The sequence below is a fragment of the Equus caballus genome, chromosome 8, assembly GCF_041296265.1.
Source record: "Equus caballus isolate H_3958 breed thoroughbred chromosome 8, TB-T2T, whole genome shotgun sequence".
Taxonomy (NCBI): domain Eukaryota; kingdom Metazoa; phylum Chordata; class Mammalia; order Perissodactyla; family Equidae; genus Equus; species Equus caballus.
In genome coordinates this window covers 5,344,844-5,372,607 of record NC_091691.1, presented here as the reverse complement: position 1 = coordinate 5,372,607, position 27,764 = coordinate 5,344,844, and the positions used below count along the sequence as shown (strand labels likewise).

Sequence of the window (27,764 nt, the reverse complement as noted above, 5' to 3'; positions counted from 1 at the left end):
GGCCATTATACTTAGAATATGAAATCTACAATTTACTTACCTTGTTGGAATGTGAGCTTTCAACAGATGATATTTTGTGCACCGGATCCCTAGGACCTAAGCAATGTTTCAAGGATTCTTCCAGGATAAAGACTATGAAAAATCAGCTCTAGTTGCTTCTAATATGGAGTATGTTGGCCTGGGGGTTTCTAACCAGCCCCAAAGGGAGCAGGTAGGTGGTCGCTGACCCAGGAGCCTGACTGACACCAGGCCCAGGTGCAGCAGCGCCCCCACAGGTAGCTGGGAGAACTGACAGAGAGAAGCTGTCTCCATCAGAGCCCCAGAGTTTGGGCTAAAGGCTTTTCCCATTTCCCCTCCTCTAACCTTGTCTGGCTCCAGAACACTGAGAGGAGGTTATTACAGTAGTTTCCCCTTTCCAGTGGGAATATGTTCCAAGACCCCCAGTGGATGACTGAAACCTTGGATAGTACGGAACCCTATATATACTGTTTTTGCCTACAATTACATACTTATAATAACATTTAATTTATAAATTAGGCACAGTTAGAGATTAACAACAATAACTAATAGAGGCTGACCCCACAGCCAAGTGGTTAAGTTAACACACTCCACTTCGGTGGCTTGGAGTTTCGCCAGTTCGGATCCTGGGCGCAGACCTACACACCACTTATCAGGGTAAGCTGAGGTGGGTCCCACATAGAACTAGAAGTAGGTTCTGAATCTGCATCCGGACAGCGGTTGTCCCTGCGCCTCCAGCTGGTACTGTGGAATGGGCGGCAGGGGGCAGCAGAGAGTCACTTGCCAAGGGCCTGGGAATTAGGGTTTTATAAGCAACACAGGAGACTGTCACATGCAGGGAGGGTTAGTAACCATGACCCAATACCTGAAAGAAAAGGCGTCAGTTATTTTTATAGTATCGTCCTAGACAACGACCTACACATTTTCTGACTCCGTGGCCTTTTGATCTCAATCTAGTAGAAATTGCTTAATTCTCTGGCCCAGGTTCAACATGTGCCAGTCCTGATTTAACACTGTCACTGTCCACACACTTGTCTACCCTGTGAATCACAGGATTCCCTCCTCCCTCCCTCCGTTCTGAGAGACTCGCGGCTGCAGACAAGGCTGTTCCCCTCTCCCGGGAGGAGTGCCTGGCACACAGCAGTTGCTGGACAAACTTTCTTGAGTGAATTAATTAAATCAAGATTTTTTATTACTTAATACATTTTCCCAAACAACTGAAGGCATTTAATTATAATAACTGTTGACTTCAAGTGCTTCAGAGATTGAGCCAGCTCTCATTGTATACAGAAGTTGTTTCCAGCATGATTTGTCCCTGGCCTTGAGTGACACTGGGGATACTGAGGCACAGTCCCTATGACCTGCTGCAGGAGCTCATACCAAGGGCAGAAACTTACGGCACTTCAATCACTCTTTGCATGCCTGGCAATGGAGGAAGTTCCTTCAGGCTCTGTGCTTAGAACTTGTGTCTGGTGTAGACTCTGAACCTGGCTAAGCCTGCAGTGTCACCTGTAGAGTGGGGACAAGCAGGGTCCCTGCACTGGGGACCTCCTCTGTGAAGCTTCTGAAGGTGAAGCTAGACCAACACGTGAACTTCACCACAAAATGATCATTCAGGAGACACTCCAGAGTCCTGGATGACATTAACTGCCTCCCTTCTGAGCCAGGATGGAACAGAGGAAGGACCTGGGGGCCCAGGATAAGCCAGCATCACCACTGTGACTCTGACCACCTTCATGACAGGGCCCAGGACTATTCAGTGGACAGGCCTTCAGGTTCCCTGGGAAATGCAGACAGACTTCACCTCTGAGGTCTTCTGTGACCAGTCCAGGGAGAAAGGCCAGGACACAGTCTCAGAAGATGTCGTCCTAGACTATGGGACCAGCAGGTAAAGGAAGATTCAATCAGCTCAGAGTGGGATCTGCAGGGGCCACCCATCCCCTCTCTGTGTCCCTTGGGGCTGAGCCCTTCTCTGAAACCACCCAGCAGCTGTCTCCAGCGAGGGGATAAGAGATGCCTGGGAGGAAACTGGTCCAGGGACTCAGGGATCAAAGTTAGAGTGCCTCCACCATGGCCTTCACCCTCCCCTCATGGGCCTCCATGCTCACTGAACAGGCTCACATCCACCCCCAGCCCCAGGGCTCTGGAATAATCCTTGCCCCGACCCTGAGCTCAGCAGGGCACTCCCTGTAGGGGCAGGATGCTTATGAATCTGCTACAGGAGGAGGGGCTGATGGGGATAAAATCCCCCACTGTGCTCAGTGGTTCTGTGTGAGCCCTGAGGGGCTGCTCCTGTACAGAGAAGGGCGGGGGTGGTTCTCATTTGTTCAAAGGCTCCACTGACCAGCCAGACCCATGGGCCACTGGGGCTGAGATGATAAGAGGGGGCATGCTGAGAGTTATAGAAGCCCTGGAGCTCTAAGACAGGTAAGTGAGACTCTCCTGAGAATGGATCCTTCATCTTCCAGTCCACATCTCCTTTTCTTTCTTGCAGGTTCTGTGACGTCCTACGAGCTAACACAGTCATGATCAGTGTTGTCGTCCCTAGAACAAACAGCCAGCATCACCTGTGGGGGAAAAATGCTCACTGGTACCAGCATAAGCCAGGCAAGGCCCCTGTGTTGGTCATCTTTGATGATAGCAAACAGCCTTCAGGGATCCCTGACCATTTCTCTGGGGTCATTTCTCCAACACTGGGAACACAGCCACTCTGACCATCAGCAGGGCCCAGGATGAGGACTAGGCTGACTACTACTGTGCTGTAGGTGGTAGCAGGGGTAGCAGCTGGCAGTGACTCACAGTGACACAGACAAATAGGGAAGGGGAACACAAACCTCCCTGTCGTGGCCTGGTGCTCACTCTCACCCACCCTCTGGGCAGCTGCAGGTTAGGCCTCAGTCTCAGGTACCTTCTCGGATCCTGGCCCGCCTCCTCCAGGGTTGGGAGACTCTGAGAACCTCCTGTCCTCTGTCTTCTTAGGGCCTCAGTTTATCCTGCTGAGAAATGGTGGGATTAGGGGTTGGGCTGAGCTACGGGGACTATTGGCAGGTTTGTATTAGACACAAAAAGTTTAGAAATGCATCACACAATTTCCAGTTGTAACCAAGTGTCATGTATGAGAGGAGCGAGATGTCTCACATGGGACAGCCCTGCTGGAATTCCTTCTCCTGGAGTGGAACCCCAGGGGCTGTGCTCATCTGGTTTCTTGGATGAGGCGTCGCCCACATCCTCACTGGCTGTGTGAAGCCTCCAAGAACTGGAGACCAGGCCCCTGCTGGCCTCAGGGTTCTTCATACCCTAAGATTTTACATATATTACATGAGAATTGCAGACTCCACCTTGGGTTCCATCTGGGGACTGTCTCCTGGCATGACTGCCCTCTCACTTTCCCAAAGACTCTTATCGTGCACCAGGCAGGTCTGACCCTATTGGGGTTGACCCCACCTCCCTGTTGGGTTTCGATTTGGTCTTGGGACTCTGAACTGCTGTCCTTGGAGCTCACCAGGAAACCCTCCATGCCAAGTCCAGGACCTTCCCTTTGGCTCCATTTTCCATGGCTGCAGGCATGAGGGGAGCACTCTGCTGGATGGGGCTGAGGGAGTCTGCCTGGAGGGGCCTCTGATACCAGAGCCTGAGTACCCTGTTTCCTGGGGTTTCTTTACTCTCACTCTCTCCCTCTCTTCAGAAGTCCAATTTATTTAACTTTAAAATATTCCTCCCCACAAAAAAGTCAAAAGAATAGTGTAACAAGCTCCCACATACCTTCTCTGTGAACAAAACTCTGATAACACTTTACCATTTTGCTTCTATCTCTCTCTATTCATCTATCCATCATCTATCATTCTGTCATCTATTTATTTCTCTCTCTCTTCTCCCCGTCTGTCTTCGAAGAGGGGTAATGATCCATACTGCTCTTAAAAGCACAAGCTCTTTAGAACAACTGAGAAAATTAACAATGATCTTCTATCCAGTTTATACTCACATTTCCCCAGTTACAAAAGAATGTCTCCAAGAATTGATTAATTGTTAACCAATCAGGATTCTTAAGATTCAAACACCAACACTTGCTTATTGGTTCTCTCCAATCCATCATGTCTGAGCCTGGATTCCTTGAAACCTAAGGTTATGGAAAATTCTGCAAAAGTTCCACAAGAGAGGACTGTGTTCATTGTGAACAATAGGACCGTGTTGATGTGTTGGGTTCACTTTCACTTTGTGACCAACAGGGGATCATTCAGATTCCATGGCTCTGAATTGCAGGGACAGGAAGAGAGTGGATGATCATAGTGTCACCAGCTGACTTACAGAAGTGGACAAGAAAATAAAGGTCTACCCTCCAATGTACGCTAAGTCAGTGCAAACAGAGACAGAGCATATGGTAAGGCAGTTTTGTGTAATAAATTGAAAAAAACAACTGTTTCTCTATTGAGGCTGATAAGGACAAAATTTCTCCAACATAAGCTGTAACTTTTGTAGGAGCTGACATGAAGGTGACAATCAAGAACACCTGTCCTGCAGCACAGACCTATCCCAATCAGCACAGGTAGATGTCTCAGTTGTACTGAAGCTCCGTCCTTCTCTGGAACAAGGCTCAAGAAGAGACTAGGTTGGCAACTGGACATGTGATGTCCCATGCATCACTGGCTCCACGAAAGGTTTACATTCCTGTTGAGAAAGAAAATCCTGATGTCCTTACAACAGACAGCTTTCTGCACAAGAGGACCAATGCCCAAACCCTTAGAGAGTCAATGAGGAAATTTCTGGAAGACCTACAAAAATGGCTGACTTTACACACAAAAACAGTTTCCCTGGAGAATACTTAAATGCCCATGCAACGACCTTGACAAAGACACAAAGGTCTCCTGCTGCAACAAAAAGGAAGAATATTAGCCATGGAAATGTGCTCAACTGGGCAGAAGAGATGAAACAGGGACTGCAGAAGCACATTCCATAAAGCGGTCACCTGACGGTGCTGGAGGATTTCATGATGAGGATGGTGCAGGAACGCTCCACACAGCAGACATTTCCCACTGCATGAACCAGTGAACATGTCTGTGCAAGGCCCTGGATTTCAAGGGATAGGGATTCTTCAGTGTAAATAGAAACTAACTCTTGGGAAAAAGAAAAAAAAGCACACTGAAAAAGGAAATCCTGACACATGTCCCTGCTACTTGGGCTGCCAGGAGGAACAACTCAGCGAGTCCCAGGTGATGGAGACCTCCCAGGAGACCTGCATTAGGAAGGGACAGTCTTGTTCCACTGTTTCAGCACAATGAGTGACAGGAGGGGGACCGGCTCTCTGATCATCTACTCCCTGAGAATGTGAAGTTGAGAGAACACGGAGGACCATAGGAGACTAGTCTGACCACACCCTCCCAAACCCTACTCCCGATATCTGGAAGGAAAAGGGTCCTATCACTCATGGAGAGTCATATGCAGGTGGCTTTCCAGTGTGAACAAGGGCAGAAACCACCTCTTTGCATTGGAAAAGGGAAAGTGTTCATGAGAATCCCACATCAGACCAAGAACTGAGCACTTGTGCAGTACAAACAAGTTTCAGAAATAATGTTTTTGCAAATATAGGTCTATTATAAAAATCAGATACCAACACACATGCGTGATGATGTAAATAAACTACTAAGTCAATATTGAGCCTGATCTTGTTGCTCCGTAGGAAAATATAATTTCAATCCCCTGAACAAAATTGCGTGCAGAATGTATTTCTCTTCATATATCTGAGGTTTACCATCTTAGTGCCCTCAGTTTTAGGCCACATGGAGAGGAGAAAAACATCAAACGGGGATTTTTTGAAAAGGGAAACACAGAAGCTTCCTCTGTCTACGCTCCTGACTCGTATCAAAGCTGATACTTCGTGGGGAAGGGAAATCACGCATAAAGCAAAGAATTATTCTCTCCTCAATAAATCTTGACAATATAATGGGATTACATATTACACCTACAATGTAATGATCCTGCTAATGGGCCATGAGTGGTAGGTAGATTTCATTAAGCAGAGAGTCTGAAAACCAATATTTCAACGGCACTTGCAGAGTAAAAGATCATGAAAAGGTCCCTATATTTGATGCTAATCTGAGGCTTTTCATTCTTAGGGTTTCTTTCAGTCCCCAAAGGAGGCCTGTGTCCCGGTGCAGCAGCGCCCCCACAGGCAGCTGGGAAAACTGACAAGGAGGAGCTGTTTGCTTCAGGCTCCGCAAATGCTGGCTGAAGATTTTCTATCGTTCCTTCCCTAGCCCAGACTGGTTCCTGTACATTAGAGGAAGTTGCTATGTCTGGTCAAGGACCACCTAGGTCCTGCTCTTTTCTCCTCCTCCTCAGGTGACCTTGGGAACGCCACTCACCCTCTCTTATCCCTTCTTTTCTCTGTGAAGTGAAGGCCCCTCGCTCTGTGCTCCTTAGAGGTCAGCCTGTCTGTGGAAAATGAGGGAATGTGGGATGGGTCCCCCACATGGGACCCTAGATAGCTGGTGCAGGACCAGAGGTGCATGCAGCAACTTAAATACCCGTATGTCTGCATGATGAGCACGGGGATGGGGAAATCAGCAAGCACCCCACTGAGTGTCTTCAGGCCCCAGATAAACGGGGAGAGAGCAGGGGATAGGTCTGAACCCACCTGTGCTTCACACATCCCTGCGCAGCAGCACCATCCTGGACCATCAGGCAGTGTATGTGTTAAGCTGCTCCCAGAATCCTGATTTATTACCTGTAAATCCCCCCTTATCACATGGCTACACACCACTGCTGTTCCCAAATCCTTGACTTACAAGAGAGTGTCACATGAGATGGGAACTGGTCTGGATCTTAGAGCCCCTCAGTTTCCCTGGAAAGCTCTGGCTCTCACCCATGGGAGCTGACTCAGCTCCTCCTCACACTCTCCCGTCACAGGTTTACTCCTCTTCCTCCAGCATGGTGGCTTTGCTTTCACCGTTTTCATATTTTCGTGGGAAATCTGAGCCCCTCTGTGCCTGGACTGAGGCAGGCAGGGGCCATGTGGAGAGAACAATTCCTGCCCTGGGGCAGCAGTCCCTGAATCAGGAATCAGGAACTAAGCAGTGGGTCTGAATTCACCCCAGGACAGAGGGCGCCCCTGCACCGCCACAGCCAGTGAGGAGCGGCCAGCAGGGGGCAGCAGAGATCACCAGGCACAGCCGCCTAGTCATGGGGTGAGCCTGGGCATCAGGGGCTCTAACATGCAGGGGGGTTAGTAACCACGACCTCATACCTGAAGGAAAAGGTGTCCTTATTTTTCTGCGGTGTCATCCTTCACTCTCAAGGACAAATTTTCTGGCCCCATGTATCTCAGATCTGCTCATGGAGACGCTACCTTTTTCTCTGGCACAGGTCCAGGCCCTTTGCCCCCAGCCCACCCTAATCGTGCTAACACGCTGTCGCTGTCTGCTAACACCATGCTCCCTGCAACCACACGTTTCTCCTCCCTCCCTGGGCTCTGACAGCCCCCTGTCTTGACAGACATGGCCACTCCTCCTTCCCTGGGAGCTCCTCCACTGTCACCTCATCTGTCCCTCTACATACATCTCCAAAGAACGGGGAGGGGAGCCAAAAAATTCTATTCTTCCTGCTTCCTAGTGCCCAGAAGACAGAAGTTTTCTCAATAAACATTTGTTGACATATTAAATTAAATTATCTCATTAATTAATACATTCTCCTTGGCAATATTCACTTGAGGACTTGCTAGCGTTTGCAGGCCACTGTCATTCTTATGCACTAACATTTCTTTAGAGCACATGACGTGTGCCTGGTCTTGATCACACAATGGGGATGCTGAGGCACAGACCCTATGACCTGCCCTGGGAGATCATGGCCAAGAGCAGAAACTCACAGCACCTTGATGACTGCTCAAGAACTCCATGTGTACTTGGCAGGGGAAGAATCTTACTTTTGGTTCTACTACTCAGGAGCTGAGTCTGCGACGACCCTGCACCTATCTAAGCCTTTTAGTGTCACCTGTAGAAGAGGAATGAGGAGGGTCACTTCACTCGGCTCCTGGATATTCAGATTAGATCTCCTGTGTGAAGCTTCTGAAGATGGAGCTACAAATAGACCAATATATGAACTTCACCACAAAATGGTTATGGAGGACACATCCCGGACTCCTAGATGACATTAACCACCTCCATGCTGAGCCAGAATGGAACAAAGCAAGGACCTGGGGGCTCCGGATAACCCAGCATCACTAGTGTGACTCTGATCACCTTCATGACAGCCCAGCACTCTTCAGTGGACAGAAGTTTGGGTTTCCCGGAAAATGCATACAGACTTCACCTCTGAGTTCTGCTGTGACCAAGCCAGAGAGAGAGTTTAGGACACAACCTGGGTGGGAGACTTAGCCCCAGACTAAAGGACCTGCAGGTGAAGGAGCATCCTGTTGGCTGAGGGTGGGGTCTGCAGGGAACCCCTCCCCTTCTGTGTCCCTTGGGGTTGAGCCCTTCTCTGAAACCACAAAGCTCCTCAAACAACACTGCCTGAGCCCTGGCTGATTTGCATGTCCAGCAGCTCTCTCCAGAAAGAGGATAAGAGAGGCCTGGGAGGAAACCTGCCTAGCCTTGGGGCTTGAGGAGAAGAATCAGGGCACCTCCACCATGGCTTGGACCCCTCTCCTGCTTGCCCTAGTTGCTCACTACATAGGTGCTGCACCCAGGCTCACCCCATCCTCAGCCTCAGGGCTCTGGGACAATCTTGGCCCTGACTCTGAGCTCAGTAGGGACCTGCCTGTGGTGGGCAGGATGCTCATAAATCTGCTGCAGGATGAGGGGCTGGTCATATTGAAATCTCCCCACTGCACTCAGTGGCTCTGTGTGAGGCCTTAGGGGATGCACCTGCCAAGAGAAGGGGGGAGTTTCTCATTTATTCAAAGGCTCATTTGACCAGTCAGGCTCATGGGCCACTGAGACTGACATTGATTAGAGGGGGCATCCAGGGGTCTCGCAGAATCCCTGTAGCTCTATCCAGCTCAGGCAAGTGGGGAATCTCTTGGGAATTGGTCCTTTGTCTTCCAACATGTCTCTTCTTCTCTTTCTTGCAGGCTCTGTGGCCTCCTACATGTTGATGCAGCCAACATCAGTGTCAGTGACCCTGGGACAGACAGCCAGATTCACCTTTGGGGGAAACAACATTGGAAACAAAGTTGTTCACTGGTACAAGCAGAAGCCAAGACAAGCCCCTGTGCTGGTGATTTATGATGATAACAGCCGGCCCTCAGGGATCCCTGACTGATTCTCTGGCTCCAACTCGGGGAACATAGCCACCCTGACCATCAGCGGGGCCCAGGCTGAGGATGAGGCTGACTATTACTGCCAGGTGAGGGACAGCAGTGGTAAAGCGCACAGTGACACATACTGAGGGGGAAGAGAGACACAAACCCCTTTCCTTTCTCTATCACACTCTCCTCCAGCCCCAGGAGGACTGTAGACAAAGCCATGAGCAGACCTTGCCCAGGTTCCTGGATCTGAGATCCCCAGGCTGCCCTCTCCTCCCAGCCCTCCAAGCAGGCTCTGCAGTCGTTGGATTAGGAGACAATACAAAAATTGTTATTATAACAATATTCCATTTGTTTAAAGAGCTAGAGGAAGGACTGAAGACAACGTGCAGACATGGACGACATTTAAACAAGACCACATTCACTTCTGGAGATGCAAATTGTAATGTCTGAGATTTAAAAATGCACTAGATGAGATTGATGACAGATTAGATGCTACAAAAGAAGAGATTTGTGAACTCGATGACAGAAAAGTGGAAGCTATTCAAATAAAACAAAGAAAAAATAAGTGACAGACATGAACACAGCCTCAGTGATGTAGGACAACTTTGTGGAGCTTACTAAGCATGTAATGGAGTCTCAGAGCAGAGAAGACAGGCAAGGTGAACAGAAAAAATACTTAGTGAAATAACAGCCAAAATGTTACAAATTTGGTGAAATTAGTAACTGACATATCCAAGAAACTGAATAAAGCATAAGCCCCGGAAACATGAGAAAATAGCACTAACACACATCATAATCAAAACACTGAAAACCAGTGATGAGGAGAAAATATTAAAAGTGAGCTACAGAAAATACATGTCATCAACAGAGGAACAAATATCATGGTAAAAGCAGATTATTCATTAAGAGCAACAAAACTGAGAAGACAATAGAGAAATATCTTTAAAATAAAGCCTTTAAAAAATGTGTCTTCAAAAGAAAATGGAAGAAAAATCACTTTCAGCCTTGAATTAAAAAATGAAGGCAGAGTGAAATTTTTTTAGACATGCAAAAACCTACATAATTGATCAGCCACAGATCTTCAATGAGAATTAGTAACAGATACCCCTCAGTCAGAAGCAATATTATACCAACTAGAAGTGTGAATCTACCAAAAGAAAAAAAAGCATCAGATGGTAACTACATGGATAAAATAGAAACATCTGTCTTATGTTAACGTCTATAAAACATAACAGTAAAGGAAAAGAAATTACTTTGTTTTCTAATGAATATCAAAATAAAATATACAACGATGATAGCACAAAAGTTGGGGGGAGGGAAGAGCTTGTTAAAATGGTCTGATACTATATGTGAAATAATATAATATCACTGGAAGGTAGATTTTTATGTTAGATCAGTGCTTTGACCCTAAAGCAACCATTCAAATAAAACACATTTAACAAAAAAGATTTATAGTTACTAATGTGTATTAATTAGAGTTCTCCAGAGAAACAGAATCAATAAGGAGACAGAAAGATGATAGAAAGGTAGATGATAGGTAGATAGATAGACAGAGAGATAGATAGATAGATAAATTGTCTATATCTGTACAGATATCCAATACGTGTGTATATTTATCCATCTATCTATCTATCTATCTACCTTTCTATCCATATATCTATCTATATATGTAGAGAGAGAGATTTTTAAGGAACTGGCCCATGTAGTTGTCAGACTGGCAAGTCTGAAATCTGTAGGGCAAGCAGGAGGCTGCATATTCAGTTAAGAGGTGATGTTGCAATGCTCTGTCCAAATTAGGTCCAAATGATTGAAAATGTTAAGTTGAGACACAGGAGAAAATACAAATATACAAACCTAACTTCTGAGCATGAAAATAACAATTTCTTAGGTTAAAAATATGAGGGATGAGATTAACAACAGATGTGTCACTGCTGAAGAAGGGATGATTGAACTCGAAGATATAGCAACAGAATCTACAAAATTAAAGAGAGAAAATAATTTAAAAAATGAACAAAGACTCACTCATTTGTAGGAATACTCCAAGCAAAGTTTTATGGAAGTCATTGGCATCTCCCAATGATAGAAGATGGGGTAGGTGTATTGAAAAAAACATATTTGAAGAAATATTGGCCCAAATGTTCTAAATTTGATGGGAACTCTAAAGTCACAGATGCAGAAAGCTCCACAAACATCAAGCACAGAAAAACAACAACAACAACAAAAACCAATATGGAATATTTTAAGATAGTAAAAAAAGAGACAGTTTTAGAAGCAGCCAGAGAGAAAAGACACTATGATCGGGGGAACAAAGAAAGGGATTCCACAGATTCCTCGTTGGAAGAAATGCAAGTGGGAAGACAGTGGATTGACATCTCTAAAATGCTTGAAAGAAAAAAGAAGAAACCTTAATTCATTACCCAGTGAAAATACTTTTCAAAAATGAAAGCTAAATAAAAAATTCTTCAGACATGCTAAAACTGACAGAATTGATCATGAGCAGACCTGCAAGCCAGAAAATAATATTTAACACCCCTCAGGCAGAAGGAAATGATATCAGAAAGGATCTAAATCTATGAAAATGTATGGAAAGAAACAGAATTGCAAACTATGGCTATAAATATTAAGAATGTTTTTATTATTTAAATCTCTTTAGAAGATGATTCACTGTCTAAAGCAAAATATGATAGCTTCATATGTTGGAATGTATACTGCACATAAAAGTAAAATATTTGAACATGATGGTGAAAATAATGAAAGAGGTGGTTGCACGTTATAAGGTCCTGATACTATGTGTGACGTGATGTAATATAACCTGAACGTTGACTTTGAAAAGTTATAGATAATAAAATGACAAATATTTATAGCTATTAAGCCAAAAAAGTCATTAAAAGGAATACTAATAATACTTAATTTAAAAAAACAGAAAAAAGAAAAAGAGTACAAAGAAGATATGGGACAAAGAAAATAAAGACTGACATGTTATATATAAAATACATTAATAACCATATTCATTATAAACAGTCTAAATAACATAATTAAGAGACAGAAATTGTCAGATTGAATTTAAAAACAAGACCCAATTATAGGCTGCATACAAGAGACCTACAAAATAAAAGGACACAAAAATCTAAGTGAGAGATCATGATAAACTTCCCCCTTAATTCTGCTTCTCAGTGAAGGACATACAAAAATTCATAGTGAACAGATAGAGCATTCTGAGATAATTGGACATGTAAAAATGGCTAAGATGGTAAATTTTATGTCATGAATGTTTTACCACAATAAAATAATTGGAAAAAATCCACAGTGAACAGATCATGAGACACAGCTATAGAAACGCCCTTCATCTCTCCCACTCCAGCCTCAAAGACCCAGGTCCCCATGTGAGAGCACAAGGTAAATGAGGTGCACACGTGGTAAATCAAGGTGAAGCAGGAAGGCCCTGAGGATGTCACTGGAAGGAGACTGTGAGGGTGGAGCCAAGATGGCCTCACCTGTGTGTGGACAGCACTGCATGAGAACTTTGTTAGGAATTTCGTTTGCCTCGTTGAAATCATCTAAAGTGTTGGCATTCATTACTTTTCATATTTCTTGATAATGCTGAATTATTGGAGGGTCAGTAGTGATGTTTTTTTCTTCCTCTTATTTACACTTGGCTTGATTTTCTCTTCTTTTTTACCTCTATGCGTTAAAATCTTAAATTATTCATTTTAGATCTTTCTTCCTTTCTAATGATCAGCATGTACAGCTAAAAATTTTCCTCAAAGCACTGCTTTAGCTGCAGTCCTTAAGCTCTGATATGTTTTGTTTTTTGTGTTAATAAAAGTCAGTATTTTCTCATTTAAATTTTGATTTCTTCTTTGACTCCTGGTTTACTTACATGTATATTCTTCAATTTTCAAATAAGTGGGTTTTTCCACATTTCTTCAGGTTGTTGTTTCAAATTTAATTATGTTTTCATATTTTTCATGGTCCTAGTCCTTTTAATTTAGTGATATTTGATTCATTCCTAGAATACTGTCAATCCTGGATAATCGTCCAAAGGTACTTGAAAAGATTTTGTGTTCGGCGGTGCGTGTAATGTTTTGCAAATGTCTGTTACATCAAACTGTAAACAGAGTTGTGTAAATCTTCTATTTCCTTACTTATTCTCTCTCTCTCTCTCCCACCACTGTGTCCCTCTGAGAAAGAGAGATTGAAATGCCTGAACCAAATAGTAGAATTTTCTATTCTTCCTTTGAGAGAGGCAACTCTTCAAATCCTGAGTTCAATGGCTTTATGATCCTGAGAAAGCTCTCCTGTGATTTCTCAAAACTGACCAGGAAGAGAAAGGTAGAGTTCAGACCCCACCTGGCAGTGTCCTGGGAGCAGGTGAGGATCACAGGGATGTGCCCCCACCAGTTAGGCTCATTCAGGCAGAGGTTTTGCCTTTTTGCTAAGTCACAAATCCACTAAAAATATCTAACAGAGAATCTGAAATCTATTTTTGAGTGACATATGATAATCTAAACAGTGGTCACGCATACGCATAAAATTCTTAACACATGATGCAACACCAGGAAGTGAGCTCCAATCCACTGACTAGTTTCAGACACTGTTCAGGATGCTGGAGACTCAACAGTGAACAAAGCAGATCAAACTGCCTGCCCTCATGGAATTTCATTCTGGTGGGGATCAGTAATAAAGAATAAACATGGGCCCAGCCCAGTGGTATGGTGGTTAAGTACACGTGCTCCATTTCAGCCGCCCAGGGTCCGCAGGTTCAGATCCCAGGCACGAACCTAGCACCACTCCTCAAGCCATGCTCTGGTAGCATCCCACATAAAGTAAAGGAAGATTGGCACAGATGTTAGCTCGCTGACAATCTTTCTCACACACAAAAAAAGATAAAAGTAAGGAATAAGTATAAATATTAGTGAATGGTATAGTACAAGAGAAGAAGATTAGCGATAGTGTCTGGAGCCATCTGCAACTAACCTGGTGGCCAGCTGGCTCCAGCCTCCATGTCTTAGGCAGAAAATACCCTCTAGAGCTGGGCTTCTGGCCCTGGCTCCCAGGCTGCTGCGCCCTCTCCCAGGGGCCGCCACCTTTTCCTCCCAGTGAGGAGCTGGTCAGTGCAGGATCCCACCCACTGACCCTACTCATCCAGGACAAGAAGATTCCAACTCGCTCTGCCCTTTAGCCATGGGCTCTGCTCACTCTGCAGGTCCTGCTGGCCTGTCCTAAGGTGAGGCTGCTGTCATGGGGCTTCCTTTATCCCCAGGGACCCTCTTTACTTGGGCTCTGCTGTGAAGTGCATTGATTAGGAGCCTGTGATGGCAGGAAACAATTCTTCCCTCAGATGTGCTTCCACGGTTATGAGTTCTAGTGGGCAGAGCCCGCAGCACAGGGCAAAGCACAGCACACGGTCAGTGCTGAGTCACTGTCATCAAATATTGTTGCCATCATTGAGAGCCCTGCACAGGGGTCAGCCACATGCATACACTGCTGCCTGGCATAGAAAGCACATCAAGAGAGGGATTAAGAGAAAAAGACCATCAGGGTCACAAGAAGTCGGAGAAGACCCTTTTGCCATCACTGTGAGCTTCACAGACAACCGTGGGGGTGTGCAATTCCCTTAAATCCTTACATTTTTAAATTAAAGTATGGACAAGAATACTCCTATGAGGTACAAGAGGTGAAGAATTCACATGAACCAGATCCATTCAACCCACTCAGAAGCACAGGCAATTCTCTCCAGCCCATCTCAAGACAGAGGAACATTATCAGAGGGACTATTGAGTGCAGGAGGGAGGCTGGGCTCAGCTGTGGGCTCAGAGACAGAGCTCTGGGGCATCCTTACCATGACCTGAACCCCTCTCCTGCTTCCTCTCCTCACCTGCTACACAGATGCTGCCTCCCAGGCCCTGCCCTCAGGCTCAGCCCCCTCAGGACCCTGACCTGGCCCTGATCTTGAGCTCAGCCCAGGGGATGCTGCATGGGTGGGACCTCTGAGATTGAGCCCCAAAGTCTCCTGAACCCTCAGGCCCTGTGGTCTCCTGAAGACTCAGTTGTCCTTAATTGGGTAGCCATGAGAACCCTGCCCAGGAGAGACAGGATCAAACAGTGCTGAGACAGCGGCACCCAGGCCAGGCCCCTGCACACACAAAGAAACCTCCCCTATCCTCACAGATTCTCCAGCTCTAACCTGGGCATAGCTCTGCTGACACCTGTGTGTGCAGGCTGTGGGGGCTCCTTGTCATGGCCAGGCCATGCTGGGAACAGCAGTGAGCCCAGATAATCCCACATGATCCAGATGATCCCAGATGATCCAAGATCCCTGCCCTTACACTCCCTCCCTTCTTCCCTGGTCAAGTTCTGCCCCAAAGAGCCCAGGATCTGAAGCCAGGACCTCCTGCACTCCACTCCTGGACTCACCCCACTTTTCTCTGTTTTCCTGGGGAACTGAGTCCCTGAGCCTCAACTTTACCTGCTGTGAAATGAGGAGACTGACACTGATGTTTTTCAAAATTAAAAGATACAAAATCCAAGAAAGGTTCTGATAAATAAAATACAGACTCAGCATGTCTCAGTGAGTGAACCCTGGACCTAGCATCTCCTGCCCTTCCTTTGTGAGAGTCCAAGAAAAAGGGAAAAGATAGTGGATGGTGAGAACAGGCGTCCCCAGGATGGAATTAAAAGGAGATTTCGAGTTTCATCAAAATGGTCATCTAAGCTAGTGTAGAAATCCTCCCACTAAAACTCCGAGAGGTATGTTATGGAATCAAATAATAGTAATGGAGATGAGAGTAATCATGGTGATGCAAGTGCTCCTACTGACATTTGGGGCCAGAAACATCAGGTGCCCCCATGAACAACAGCTGTCCTTAATGGAAGGGGAAACATCAGTATTGCTTCCCAAACACATAGGAGGTGTGGGTCCCTAGAGGGTGTCACACTCGTTTCTATGGAACTTGCCACTTTGCAAAGGGAATATAGTTTATCCTGCGCTCTCCTTTCTTCTAAAAGGGACAAGGAAATGCATTTCAACCCTGAGATATGGTTACAGAAACTACAATGACCCTGCCTCCCTGTACACTGTATTGGATCTCACTGTGCTGGGCACGACAGGGGTCACAGCTGGCAGAGAGGGAGGGCTGGACTCCCTGTTCCACACCCTCTCAGGTGACAGGGGCTCTGGGGTGTCCTGCAGGAAGGAAGCTCTTGGTCTGGATTCTCCTCTACCAGCAGAGAGCAGCAGAGCTGCCGCCAGGAGCATCCAGGATAGAGGGGGACGGCCCAGGCGGAGCCTCAAGGGAGACCAGCCCTGGACATCAGCAGCTGCCAATATTCAGTGCACAGAGTGGATTTAGGACAGCCTGGTCATCCCCTTGGGCTGCAGGGACCACGTTCAGAAAGTCAGATTCACACAGTGACACCCAGGACACTGAAAGCACCCGGACCCTGTGAGTGTCTCACCTTGAAATGCAGGTCAAATCACTTTCCACCAGTGGTCCTGAGGAGCTGACTCCTCTATCTGAGCATGTCCAGAGATACCCTGACCACCCTCTGCCTCTCATTTCCTGCATCCAGACAGATTTGGACTCCGGGCTGCAGCTCCTTTGCTCAGGGTCATCTCAGGTGGTGGGAGATGGGGCAGTCAGAGCCTCTGGTCCCTGGATGGAGCATCTGCAGCCTCCTTCAGGAGACTTTCCAGAGTGAAGTGGATGCTCACTCCTCAGGTCACAGCTCTGGTCACTGGGCTGTCCTTGGTTCAGTGACAGGATCTGCCTCGCTTGAGGGACCACTGACCATCCAGCCCCCAGAGCTCACATCCTATGCAAAGATGTAACTCTGAGGGCCCTCACAGAGACCACAGGGCCTAAAGTAAGTGTTTTAGTCAGGACTGGATTTCTGGTGCTTTTAACAAGTTTCCATGAAACATTGATGAAAATTTTTTTAAAAAAGAAACAAGGAGTTGACAGCGCTATTTGCAAGTCTATTGTCATAATGGAGATGTCATACGAGGGACGCAAACCCCATATGTAAATTAAGATGAAGTTGTGATGGATCCACAAAAGCAAGTATTTGTTTAACAAGGAAACTGGCATATACAAAATGACTAATAAAAATTCTACTGACACAAGTGCATTTCAATGATACTATCCCAAGAATGGGGACAAAACTGTGCCTGAGGGACCCTGGGAGAATGATAAATAGGAGGAGGAAGACAATGGGTCCATGGGAAAGCTTCAGTGAGTCAGTGTTGACAGTTACCTCTCAGGAGGCCAGGCTCCTGGAAGGCCACAGCCCTGCTGGGCCAGCCCAGGACAGACCACAGGCCAGGAGAGTTTAGAACAGAGGTCATGTGGTCTGACCTCAGGAGGAGGCTGTGGTCAGACGTGGGGTTCACGGCTGACTTTCTGACATGAGGAGCAGATAGAGAAAGCTGGGGGACTCTTCCCTCTTCTTCTTCAGTCACCTGGGCTGTCTCCACAGCTGGATTCAGCGACTTCCCATCTCAATGAGGGGCCACAGGGGAGGCTCACATAAATACCACCTTCACTGCCTCTAAGAGCCTGAGAAGAAAATAAAAGGGTCTTTGTAGAGCTCGGTAGTGCTGTGAGCTCTGAGGCAGAGATCTGGGGCATCCATGGCCTGGACCCCCTCCCCTGCTCCCTTGCCTCATTCTCTGCACAGGTGCTGCCCCTCAGGGCTTAGGCCCCAAAGAAACGAGGGAGCATCCTGGTCCTGACCTTCAGCTCTGCAGAGGGGAGGCTGCAGGTGTGTGTCCTCTGGGAATGAGACCTTCATCCTCACACTCACCTCTGCTCTCCTCTCCTCTCTTGCAGCTTCTGTTGCCTCCTCTGATCTCACAGTAACCTGTGGTCTCTGTATCATTGGGACACACAGCCAAGATCATCTGCTAGGGAGAGAACCTAGAAAGCTATCATGCTCACTCGTACCAGCAAAAGCCAGATGAGGCCCCTATTATGGCCATCCATGGGTATAGTGAGCCGCCTCAGGGATCCCTGAATGATTCTCTGGCTCTAACTCAGGGAACATGGCCACTCTGACCATCAGTGGGGCCTGAGTTGAGGATGAGGCTAACTATCACTGTCAGTCGGGGGACAGCAGTTGTAATGCTCTCAGCGACACAGGCTGATGGGGAAGTGAGACACAAACCCTTCCCCACTGCATTACACTCTCCTCCAGCCTCAGGAGGGCTGAAGACAAAGCCATGAGCTGGTCTAGCCCAGGTGCCCAGGTCTGAGACCCCTAGGCTGCCATCTGCTCCCAGCCCTCCAAGCAGCTCTGCAGAGGGTGGATCAGGAGTGGATTTAGGACTGGCAGGACTAGGCTGTCCTGGTGTTTTCTGGGCCATGGTGTGATCTGTGGATCAAGAGACTGAACGGAAGGGCAGACACACATTCATGCCTCTTTGCAGTCTCCGGATTTCTTACATGTGGTGATGATGACTATGGCATTGCTTTCTCTCCATGGCCCACATGTCCTGGACTATCCCAAGAACTGCCCAGAGAGGCTGAGTGCCTGAAGCCCCATGGCAGCCCGGGATTCTGAATGGAGCAAACCAGTGCAGTGGACACTATGGTGTCCACCAAGACTCCTTTTCAATCCTGACCCCCCACCCAAACCAGCTGGGACTCCCTGGCAGCTCAAAGTCCACTTCACTGGGAAGAATAGCTTTTCCTCAGTTGAGGAAAAATCAACCCAAACTAGAAACTTGTGTGGTCACACATAAGAAAGCATAAAAGGAAGACAAGATATGATCAAACTGTTTCCAAGAAGCTTCACTGAATCTGAGAATTAAAAATACAAAACTATATCAAAAACTTTTTTTAAAATCATGCCACTCATGAGGAAAAATTTGCAATGTGTGGCAAATGCCACAAAATATTCTATCAAATATTTTATGCAAAGAAGCAGAAAAATATGACCCATAATGAGCGCAAAAGTTAATCAATCCAAACTGGACCTGAATTTGCGACAGTGAGAGATCTTATAGATATGGATGCAAAAGAAATCACTATAAGTGTATCCCACGTGTCCATGAGGTTAGAGGAAAGACTGAACATTTTAAGTGGAAACATGCAGACATACGCAGAAAAACTAGAAATGAAAATACAATCACAGAGAAAAATACACTGGGTGAGATTCACAGCAGTTTTGATGCTGCAAAAGAAAAAGATTAGTGAACTTGATGACAGAGCAAGGGAAACTATTCAGAATAAAACACAGAAAAAAATAGACTAAGAAATAAGTAAATAGAGCCTCAGTGAGTTTTAAGACAACTTCAAGCACCTAAAATGGTGTAATTGGAGGCACTGTAGGATAGAAAACGGGAGCGGGGTGGGGGAGACGGTGATAGAGAAACTATTTAAGGAAATAATGACCAGTATGTTCCAAATGTGATGAAAATTACAAACCCACAGTTCCAAGAGGCTCTGTGAACACCAAGCACAGAAACGCACACAAAAAATAAAACACCACCAACACATCAGAAGCAAATTGCTTAAAAGCAGTGATGAAGACTCTCTCAAAAGCAGTGAGAAAAGCCTTTCTGTCCAGAGGGACAACACAAGGATAAAAGCAGATTTCTCTTTAGAAGCAATGAAATCTAGAAGACAGGAGAGCAATGTCTTTAAATACTAAAAGAAAAACTGTCATCCTTGAATTCTTCACCTGGTGAAAATATATTTCAAAAATGTGTACAAAATAAAATTCTTTTGGACATACAAAAACTTACAGAATTGGTCACCCACAGGCCCTCAGTATAAGAAATAATAAAGGACTCCTCAGAGAGAAGAAAAAGGATACCAGACAGAAATGCGAATCTATACAAAGAAGTGAAAAACTTCAGCTATGGCAACGTCATGGGTAAATATATTAATGGCATATAAATATAGAAATAAAAGCCCTGAACTACACTGCATATCAACTAGGCTTGAGACGTTGATATAAACCTGCAGCCAACAAATCCAGAACACACATTCTTCTCAAGTGTGCATGGAACATTCTCCAAGATCGACCACATAAAAAGGACCATTAAAAATAAAAAGACAGAAATGATACAAGATATGTTCCCCAAAGTCTGGCATTAAAGACTAAGAGGAATAATCTGGCAGTGAACAACTGCATGCCAAAAAATTGGATGAAATGGATAAATTCCTGGAAATATATAAACTACTGAAACTGACTCAAGAAGAAATAAAAAATATGATTAAACCTACAATAAGCAAAGAGATTAAGATACTAATCAAACACTTCCCAAAAAGAAAGCCTCAGACACAGATGGCTTCACTGGTGAATTCTGTCAAAAGTTTAACGAATTAATACAAATGTTCACACTCTTCCAAAATAAAGAAGATTTAAGAACACTTAGCAACTCATTCCATGAAGCCAGTAATACCCTGATACTAAAACCAGACAAAGACATCACAAGAAAACTACAGACCAATGATCCTTAGGAATATAGAGTAAAAAAACTTCAACAAAATGCTATAAACCAAATCTGGAAACATAGAAAGGGTTATACCCCATGACAAGTAGTATTTATCCAAGAATTTCAAGGTTGTTTTAGCATCTGGAAATCTATCAATGCACTGTACTATATTAATAGAGTAAAAGACAAGAACGCGTAGTCAATTATATAGTCACTGAAAAGGTTTCGCTGCTAACAGACGTTGCTTTCTGATGTGTTTCTAGTCCTGTTAGGGTATCATGAAGGTAAGACAGGAGGTGTAGAGACAGGAGGGGAGGGGTGCACTCCATGCAAAGAATCTGGATATCACATACCCAACTGTGAGGATACTTTTGTTAAATGCTAAAAAAATTGTAATTCTGTGTTGCCAAATGTTCTGGGGGTCAGAGGCCACATCTCAGACATGCGATATGTACACAGAACTGAAAAGATGATTAGGATTTTGGCAGATGCTATGGTCAGAAGGTTTGTGTCCCTCCAAAGTGGACATGTTGAAATCTTAACCCCCAAAGGTGAAAGTATGAGTAGATGGGCCTTTGGGAGGTGATTAGGTCAAGAGGGCAGAGCCTCATGAACAGGATTAGTAATCTTACAACAGATGCCACATGCCCAGCCTCTTCTACCATGGGAGGGAGGACACAGAGAGAAGGCATCAGCTATCACCAGGAAGAGGACCCTCTCCAGAAGGCAACAGTGCTGGTGACTTGATCTTGGACTTTCCAGCCTCATGAAGTACAACAATAAATCTGCCTTGTTTTTAAGCTAACTATTGAGCATTTTGGCGTAGCAGCCTGAATGGAAGAAGACAGCAGGCATTGTTGAGGCATAAGGTCATGGAAGGTGTTTCACTCAGAGGGGGAAACGTATGGAGGTTCTAATATAGAAGAGACCACAATGTGTGAGGTCATGTGGAAAGTCCACATTATCTGGAGCTGAATGAGAACAAGAGAAATGGTGTGACCTATCTATTTCTGTCTGGAAGCCACTGGGATGTCCCCCTCCCCAACCCATCACCCATGTGGCTTGTGAAAATGTCTGTTCTTCAAACAGTTTTCCCTAGCATTACGGGATCCAGCACCTGAATCAAGCTCAGTTTGACGAGGGCAGGACAGTTGTCAACACTCAAGTGGTCTAAGAAGGACTTGGGACAAACAAGGGCTTAAAAGCAAAGGAAGTGAGAGTTCCCTGGTGACCTAGACCAGACCTTCTGAGACTTCAGTGAGCACACAGTCCCTGGGGGTCTCTGCAAGATGCAGATGCAGCTGCAGCAGGTCAGGGTGGAGCCCAGGAATCTGCATGGCTAACAGCCCCCAGGGGAGCCTGTGCTGCTGGTCCTCCAAGGACCATGCTTTGAGTGGCTTCACTCCTGCTCACCTGCTCCTCCAAGCTCAGGTGAGAGTCACCACAGGAAGGCACAGTCTGTGAAGCACAGAGGACCTGCTCTCCCTCCCACTCAGTGTTCATGGGTCTTAGCCCCACACTTACTTCTGTCCACATTTCTCCCTCTAATCAGGCTTGGGGGCCCATTTTGTCCTGACTCACCCCTCTGGCAATCTCGGGACCCCTGGACCCTGGTTTCCATATCCTGTGCTGAAGCATCAGTGACTTTGTGGGTTATAATTGTGTCTCTTGGTACCAACAGCTCCTGGCACAGTCAAAAAGAGTGAGAGCGGCTCAAGAATCAAACATCACAAACCTCAGACTCCAACTCTGGCCACACGTCCTCTCTGAGCATCTATCAGCTCCAGTCCAGCCATGAGGCTGATTATTATTGATGTTGCTATGCTGGGTGCAGGAGGAAGACTCATTTCCACTGTTTGTTAGTGAAGAGGAAGTGAGAACAAAAGCATCCTGGGCTGGTCTTACTCCCCTCCTGCCCATTGTGCTGTTGTCAGCTCCTCTGGAGTGCATCACCTTCTAGGTTCAAGGCTGAAGAAGTGAGATCCATCCTCTCTCAACAGATTTGACACGGTACATCCTTGGGAGCATCAGCTCACCGAGGCCACTTGTGAACAAAGGCTCTGTCCCTGCCTGTGGTCTGTGTGCTCAGACCCCACTTGATCTGCTCAGGAGAGGCAGGTATTGATGATGTCCAGATAGTCAGGGTCCAAGTTGGGACAGTGCAGGGAGGTCACCTAGAGCTCCTGCCTTTAGCTCTTGTTGTCCACCCCCTCCTGAGACTGGGGCCTCTCTCTCTAGGTTTTCAGACCTGTCCTGTATTCCCAATACAAGGGATAGGAGTGTGGGGACAATTGACATTGACCTGACTGCTGTGTAACCCAAGGAAACAGATGTTGGGAAAGGGAGCTCCTCCACCCTGCGAGGAGTCAGGCTTGGTGTGCAACCTGCAGCCTTGGAGCCATGAAGGAGTCACGGGCTCTATGAGCAAAGATGCCTCTCTCCTTCTCATTAATCCCTTTCTCCACCTCATCATTTAGCTCAGCTCCCTGCCCCTCATTCTTCCCTGGGTACTGATCTTTGCCAGGTTAACACCAAATTTTCCTTCAACATTCTGCTTAAAAGTCCCATCCTTGGGGAGGTCATCCATGACATAAAGACTAAGTGACATACTTCTCCTGAATGTTCTCACAGGAACTTGTGTTTCCCCCTTTTGCAACTCTTTGCACACTTCACATCTCATTTATACCTTTGTCAAGTTTAGACTCAGTTCTCAGTTCTGTGAGGGACAGATTGTGCATGGCCCAACAAGGTAGTGACTCTGAATACTTACAGTCATGGTCGTAACCCTCATGGGAAATTATAGGATGTTCTTGTGGGACAGGACAAGGCTCTGGAACAATGTGGATCACTCCCCACCGTGATCCTAGAGGAACAGTCATGGGGACAAAGAGGAATTAGCTTAGAGGGACATTGTGCTAGCTGGGGCCTTGAGACAGTCTCCTGGGAAGACAATGGACACTGTAGGCGAGGGAAGCACAAGGCAGGAGGGTCCTCCCCAGGAGGGGTTGCTCAGAGACCAAAGTAGCTGGAAGGAGCCCAACCCTGCTGCTGAGGCCCTGAGAGCAGAGTTTTAGGGGGACTGAGTTAGGGCTGCTGTCACAGAGCACCACATCCTGGGGGCTGACAATAGAGATTTACAGTCTCACAGATCTGGGGTTAAAAGTGTAAGATCACGGTGTCAGCAGGGTGGGTTTTCTTGTGGGCTGTGAAGGAGAATCTGCTTCATGCCTCTCTTCTGGCTTCTGGTGGTTTGCTGGCAATCGTTGATGTTCCTTGTTTGTAGATTCTGCCTCCATCTTCACATGGGATTCTCCCTTGTGAGAGTTTCTCTCCAAACTTCCCCTTGTGTAAAGACACCAGACAAATTGGATTAGGGGGCCACCCTGCTTCAGTGTGATCTCATCTTAAATTAACTAATTACATCTGCAGTGATCCTCTATCCAATAGCGTCCCATTCAGTGGTACTGGGGTTAGGACTTCAGTACCCATATTTGGGAGGGGACCAGTTCAGTTCATAACAGTGTTTCTGCCATGGCTTGTCCTCCCTGTTCTTGAGGCAGTTGGTTGTAGGTGCACAACTCTTGAGGTTGTAAGTGTACCACCAAGCTCTCAGGGATTCAGGTTGGGCATGAACTGACAGTCCAGAAAGACCCACGACCGTCCTCTAAATCACACATCTCTTGTACCTGATGTCTAGGATCCATCCTACAGTGAGCAAATCTCTGACTCAAAGAAAGGTGGCCCCCACAGCCTCCCAGTCAGGCCATAGTGAGACAAGAATCCCATTTCTCCAGGGGAGCTCAGTGGCTGCTGCCTGCCTGACAGAGTCCCGGGACACCAAGCTTATCTGCTTCTCTTCCAACCGCAGGTTCTGTTCCTCCTGAGCCAGCTCAGCCCTGCTGAGGAGGTGGTGTCTCTAAAAGCACGTGAAGCTCCCTTCATGCCTCTGGACTGACCTGAGGGATCAGTGTGAGGTGCCTCTGCTCTCTCTGCCCAGTGTCCCTTCTCTCAGTGACACCATCCCAATCTGAGGCCCATCAGTCCTCACCTGCCCACTGTGGGAATTAATGAAAGAGACCTCAACTAAAAAGGAGTCAGGAAGGCCTGTAGGGGGATCTCTCATGCCCTATTGTACCTCATCAATTACTCCAAACAGAATAGTGGTGCCTGCATCTCCAAAAGGAAGTACAACTACTCTACTGCTGAAGGAAGATTTCTCTCCACACCTAGCAACAGCTCAGCCAATGAGAAGGTGTTTCTGCCCTCAACTATTAGTTTTCCCCCGTGGACTTTCTGTAGAACAGCCCCTCCCTACTCACTTTTTTTTTTTCTTTAAGGCAGCTCCTCTCCTTTGTTTTCCATATTTGCCTATCATTTGCCATGGCACACACTTCCTGAATTGCAATTATTCTTGCTATTCCCAGATAAACTCATTTTGAGGGCAAAATAACTGGTGAATTTGCTTTTTAAGTTGACGCCACCAATGGCTCCATGCTGCCCTCTGTGGGTGGGTCAGAGCACACACACTGATGTCAACAGTGGGGAGTTCAGGTTTGCAGGTTCTGCAGAACTATGTATGCTTCCTCAGAGTGAGGAGTCACAAGCAGGGCCAACCCTGTGAGACAATGGGGATGAGATGACCCACATCACAGATGTGGACAAGCAGGAAGCAGTTCTGTTGTACTTCTGCTGGGACATCCATCATGTCTCCTTTGGAGAACAAGGACCACATCCCTGGCCCCAAAGGCTTCATGGGCAGGACAGGGGGCTGTGAGCATGTGCCCTCCTGTGACCTGTGCAAAGGGCAGTGCATCTGTGGGCTTGTGTGCATGTGTGTGTGTGTGCATGGATGTGTATTTTGGTGTTGCCAAGGACATCTGGCCAATGTCAAATGACCCAAACCCAAGACTTTTTATTTCCATAACTTTCCTCCTTCCACTATTCCAGTGTCTTTGTTTTATTTTATGTATAAGAATAAGGATTAAGGATATTAAAAGAAGGAGGAGGAAGAAACATTCATATGTGCTTAATATGTATCAAGCACCCTTCAAAGCACTTCATGTTTATAAATAGATAAATCACAAATACTCTATGAATAAGTATTTTCATTATGATCCATTATACAGAGGAGGAAGCTGATGCATGGAGAGATGAGTAACTTGCCTGAGGTCACAACTAGAAAATGGCCACCTGACATCAAACCCAGGTCTTCTGACCCCAGAGTCCCTGGTCTTCACCACCATCCTGTGGCTTCTCACTGCACGTTCAATGCAATGATTTGGCCTTTCCTTAGGGTGTCATAAATTTCTCTCTCCTGTTTAAAAAGGAAATGATTGCACCAGCCCAGTGGTACAGCAGTTAAGTTTGCATGTTCCACCTCAGCAGCCCAGGGTTCGCTGGTTCAGATCCCAGGTGCAGGCCTACGTGCTGCTTGTCAAGCCATACTATAGCAGGCATCCCACATATAAAGTAGAGGAAGATGGGAACAGATGTTAGCTCAGGGCCAGTCTTCCTCAGCAAAAAAGAGGAGGATCGGTGGCAGATGTTAGCTCAGGGATAATCTTCCTCAAAAATAAGTAAATGAATAAATAAAAAGGAAATGACTGATAATTGTGGGTTTACCTTGCAGTCCTGTTCAATAGAAATAAAATTTTAATCATATTTGTAATTTTGGATTTCCCCATAGTCACATGTGAAAAATGAGGAGACACAGGTGGAATTATTTTCCTTAACGCATTTTGTTCAAATCAGTTAATTGAAAACATCATTTCAAAATGAATTAAACATAAAAATTGACATTTTACATTATTTTTATACAGGTATTTGAACTGTTGTGGGTATTTCAGAACTACAGCACATTTCTACTGGGACTACTCACATTTCATGCTCAGCAGCTACACGTGGCTTGTGGCCACCACGTGGACAGAGCAGGTTAGATGGATGGGGTTTCCCTGCCATACATGTCCCTGCAGTGTGTAATCACAGCCACCAGGGGGCGATGGAGGACCCCCGATCCAGACCTCACAGGGAAGGAGTTGCTGCTCCACTTTCCACCCAAACTAGCAATATTGAGGCCACCTAAATGAGAGAATTTTTAAGACATGTGTGAACACTACTTCTGTTCTTAAGACAAGAGTTTAAATACAACTACAATTTTAAAGATGATTCTGAGCCATCAACATCAACTAATAATTGTCATTATTAGTCAGTGTAATGAAAGACAGCAGTCTGTGTGAAGTTTTTTAATACATATTGCCGATCCCTCTCATAGGAAGATCATTTCCATAAACCTCATGACAAGTCATAAAATTATATTTTGTGTACAGATCAAGAAAGGAAGGCCGATCATAAGGAATATTTTTTTGAAATTAGATGACTTGCTATTCTCCCCAAGAGATATATATGCCTAATTCACAAGCACAGATCATATTTTTTGAGGGTCAATTCTCCCCAGGATGATACTAACAAGTTCCCTCCCATGTTGGAATGAGACCCAGAAGTAAAGGGGTCAGAATCAGCCTGCAGGAGTGGCCAGCAGGGCCCCATGGGGGAGACTCTGGGGTGTGAAGTGTGAGGAGTGGAGGCATCGAGGTGGGAGGGTGGAGAGGAGCTGTGAGTGACACGCGCAGCAGAAACAGTAGTGCACATGTCTGAGGCATGTGGCCCTCGCCTCATCTTCAGTGATCTCTTCAGACCAAACTCTGAGAAGTGAGCACGTGGGGTCTCCTGTTTGTGCTCATATATCAGCACAGCGCTTCATACATTATTTCTATGAACAACGTCTCCAGCATTTTGTAAGTGAATGAGTGTCATCACATCCTCAGCAGTGCTAGGTTTGAAAACAGATACATTTGTTCAGGATATTAGTGAAAAATGCTTCTTGCGAATCATGGTTATTACAAATAAAAGATTTCTACTCCTGCTCTGACAGTTGTCCAAACTCAATGGCCTTGACCAAGTTAGAAATGGAATCCTGATCATAACTTGTCAGAAGATGAGCCTGAAACGAGGAGCTCAACCAGACATCTAATTTGCCCAATGTCCCTCTGACACCTGCTACTGTGT

General features: G+C 46.0%; 1 protein-coding gene and 1 long non-coding RNA gene across 17 annotated transcripts in view; one reads left to right on the top strand and one right to left on the bottom strand.

The window, feature by feature from the left end:
• Positions 1-27,764, top strand: part of LOC100060608 (immunoglobulin lambda variable 1-40) — a 765,973-nt gene that overhangs the window by 656,497 nt on the left and 81,712 nt on the right. The gene's annotated exons all lie outside the window — the stretch shown is intronic.
• LOC138925484 (uncharacterized) lies at positions 1,193-4,683 on the bottom strand. The gene is made up of 3 exons (XR_011441710.1): positions 4,544-4,683; positions 2,927-3,011; positions 1,193-2,585 (listed from the first exon to the last, which is right to left on the bottom strand). It is a non-coding gene; the product is annotated as an uncharacterized lncRNA (long non-coding RNA).